The sequence below is a fragment of the Grammomys surdaster genome, unplaced genomic scaffold (assembly GCF_004785775.1).
Source record: "Grammomys surdaster isolate TR1022 unplaced genomic scaffold, NIH_TR_1.0 126036, whole genome shotgun sequence".
NCBI lineage: Eukaryota > Metazoa > Chordata > Mammalia > Rodentia > Muridae > Grammomys > Grammomys surdaster.
Genome location: NW_021620849.1, coordinates 3,323,735 through 3,327,766, shown reverse-complemented (window position 1 = coordinate 3,327,766; position 4,032 = coordinate 3,323,735).

The window sequence follows — 4,032 nt, the reverse complement described above, 5'->3', positions numbered from 1 at the left end:
CTCCTCCTCCTCCTCATCCTCCTCCTCCTCCTCCTCCTCCTCCTCTTCTTCTTCTTCTTCTTCTTCTTCTTCTTTTTTGGTTTTTCGAGACAGAGTTTCTCTGTGTAGCCCTGGCTATCCTGGAACTCACTCTGTAGACCAGGCTGGCCTCGAACTCAGAAATCCACCTGCCTCTGCCTCCCAAGTGCTGGGACTAAAGGCAAGAGACACCACTGCCCAGCAGCTTTGCCTTCTTAATGATGAGTAGTAACCTGGAACTGTAAGACAAATGAAGTCTTCCTCTCCTACATTGCTTTCCTGTCAGGGTATTTTATTACAAAAATGGAAAGAAGCCAGAGCACTGTGATTTCTAGGCAGTTTCTGTCCCTGTAGATACCTGTGTTTAGACTCTCTTCTCCTTGAAGTTAACCCTAAGGGAGACCTACACTCCTCTTCTTCTAGTCACATCTGCTTATGAGAATGAATAATGGTTTTAAGTCCACAGAGAAAATGGTATTAATATGCAAAATATTAAGGAGGAGTAGCAAAGAGAAGCCTTTAAGCTTTAGAAAGCACTGTATTGCCAGGTGGTGGAGGCGCATGCCTTTAATCCCAGCACTTGGGAGGCAGAGGCAGGCAGATTTCTGAGTTCGAGGCTAGCCTGGTCTACAGAGTGAGTTCCAGGACAGCCAGGGCTACACAGAGAAACCCTGTCTCAAAAAACCAAAAAAAAAAAAAAAAAAAAAAAAAAAAAAAAAAAAAAAAAAAAAGAAAAGAAAGCACTGTATTCTGGATTTCCCAGTTTCAATGGATAGACAGTGATTTCTGGATGTTCCAGACTGCAACTGTGGGTGAATAGTGCAGCTCAAAACAAAATTCCACTTGTGATTTCTTTGTGATGTACCAGGGACTGCTCTACTAGTGCTTGTACTCTGACATTCTGACAGTTAAGGACACTGACACCACCCCATAATAAAGAATTTCCTAATCCTATGTAAATACCAAGTTAATTTTCAATTAAACAAAAAAGAAATAACAAGTAGCTGGGTGGTGGAGGTGAATGCCTTTAATCTCAGCACTCAGGAGGCAGAACCAGGAGCATCTCTGCGAGTTTGAGGGTAGTCTGGCCTACAGAGGGAGTTTCGGGACAGCCAGAACTAGACAGTGAGACCCTGTTTCAAAAATCACTGGAGGAGGAGGAGGAGGAGGAGGAGGAGGAGGAGGAGGAGGAGGAGGAGGAGGACAAATAAATAAACAAAAGAAGGAGTAACAAGCAAGCATGGTGGCACATCCCTCTGATCCCCGCTGCCTCAGGAAGCTGAGAAGGAGGATCCTAAGGTTGAGATAGCTTAGGCAATTTAGGGAGACCCCTATCTCAAAACAATAGAAAAATAGAAAAGTGTAGATCAGGAGAAGAGGATTTGCCTACCAAGCCCACACCCTAAAATGTATCCTTGGTGCTGGGGCGGGGAAGGCAGGAAGTAGTGTATATTCTGTCACATACCCACCTGCCATCCACTGCACAGTTATACTAGGCTGATGTCTAAGAAGTCACCAAGCTTCTAGGCTCTTCTCTTAGGGTCAATTCGTTAACAACTGAAACTGAAAGCTTCAGTTTTGAGTTCAAATATCTATTTTGGTAGCCATTAAGAATTTGGTAATCTTGCCAGGTGGCAGTGACGCAGAGCTTTCATCCCAGCCCTCCGGAGGCAGAGGCAACACTTCTCTGTGAGTTTTAGGTCAGTGTGGCCCACAGAGTGAGTTCTAGGACAGTCAGGGCTACAGAGGGAAACTTTGTCTGGGGGTAGTGTGTGTGTGTGTGTGTGTGTGTGTGTGTGTGTGTGTGTGTCTGTGAGGAATTGGGTAATCCTAAGAAACAAACAATAAAATGTTTGATTAAGTCTTAAGGACCTTACACTTGTCAGACTTGCTGGGGCACACCCTTAATAGAAGTGTTCAGGAGCAGATCTCTGTAAGTTCAAGGGCAGCCAAGGCAAAGAGTGACAGCCTGTCTTAGGTAGAAAGACAAGACAGATAATTAAAACCCAAAGAAAACCAAACACAGTGGCCAACAGCAGAGATCCAGCACTTAGAAGGCAGTAGGATCTGGAGACTAAGGCCAGCCTCATCTATATAGAGAATTTGTGACCAGTCTGGGCCATGTGAGAATCTATTTTTATTTTTTTAATTTTTAATTTTTATTTATTTATTTATTTTGGTTTTTTTGAGACAAGGTTTCTCTGTATAGCCCGGGCTGTCCTGGAACTCACTCTGTAGACCAGGCTGGCCTCGAACTCAGAAATCTGCCTGCCTCTGCCTTCCAGGTGCTGCAATTAAAGGTGTGCACCACCACCGCCCGGCAAGAATCTATTTTTAAAACAAAACAAAACAAACAAACAAAAAACAGTTTCAAGGGATCCAACAGACACTCACATAGTGACATACACTCTTCAGGGAAAACATTCATACACACAAAACAAAATGAAAATTTAAAAGTCCAAAGAGAAGAAAGGATGGCTTAGTGAGAAGTCAAGCAGTCTCAAACAAGGGCAAACACATGGACTCCTGTCTATAATACTAGCACTTGGGGGATGGAGGCAGGAGAATCACCAAGAATTCACCAAGAATCACCAAGCCTGCTCTATATAGAGAATTCCAAGCCAGCCTGGTCTATAAAGTGAGACCCTATCTCAGAGAAGCACAAAGAGAGTTTACACATTTATAAACAGTCTATAAAAATCCCACAAAATTTGTTGAATAATCAAAGTTCTCAGACGGTATTTTTTTTGTTGTTGTTGTTGTTGTTTTGTTTTTCAAGACAGCATTCCTCTGTATAGCCCTGGCTATCCTGGAATTCTGTAGACCAGACTGGCTTAGAACTCAGAAATCTGCCTGCCTCTGTCTCCCAAGTGCTGGAATTAAAGACGTGCGCCACCACTGCCCCCAGATGGTATTTTTAAAATAAGATCTTGGTGTGTGTTTTTTGGAGGAAGGTAAAGCCCAGAATGTTAAGTACCTATTTCTGAAGACTCCATGCACCATGTACTTCGGACACCGTAGGCTTACATTTTTTAAAACCTACTTTTAATAAAGGTTCTTAAATGCTTCAACCTTTCTTCTAGCTCACCACCCACCAGAGGTAGTGGAAAGGTAAGGTTAATAAAGCAAAGGAGGTTGTGGACCTGTTTAGAAATAGTTCTTTGGAGCAAATCTAATCTTCATTGTCAGGATATCAGCAGTTCAGTTCAGATGAATCAGCAGTGGCAGCTCGGTTCACTGGCAAACACCATTCATGAATCAGTCACCACAGGTCCATCCAGAAGAAACCGAGAGGCTCTGCTATATACTGTTTAGAGGTAGTTCCTTGGGGGTGATTCCAATCTCATTTTGTCAGATACCAGTCATCCAATTTAGTAGTGTCAGGATAGCAGACACGAATCAGCAGTGGTAGCAAGACCCAGCAGAAACAGCCAGGCCTAAGCCAAATTGGCATAAATCAGCAGGAGTGACCAAGACCAGTAGGGACACCAGGAGAAGTTCTCTACCATGTCTCTCAATGGAGTGAAGATTAGTGAAGACTACGATGAGCATTGTAAAGCTAGCCATGTAAGCACCTTGTTGCTCTCCATTGAGTCCTGTTTATATTCCCTCCGAACATCATGTGTCCTCCACGGGTCTTGCCTCAGCAAAACACTATATTAGTCTCTTTAGAAAAACATTACAACAGTCTGTGTTTGCTGACATATCCAGAAACTTCCACTTACTCTGTTAATTGGCCTGAGTCTGAGGAAGCAGCAAGAAGCTGCCAGAACACAACCAAAAGATTTTGGGTGTAATTCTCTCTATGAACTCATGACAAGTAAAGTCGTGACCAGTAATGAATGTTAAGGTATACCAATTCCATCCACCATTGTCACTGTCCTTTGGGCTATAATTATATTTCTTTTAAATATCATGGATCCTTTCATGGTCCATAACAGTGACCACCATGTTACAGTAAGTTACCATACCCATGAACCACAACACTGACCACCATGTTACAGTAAGTTACAA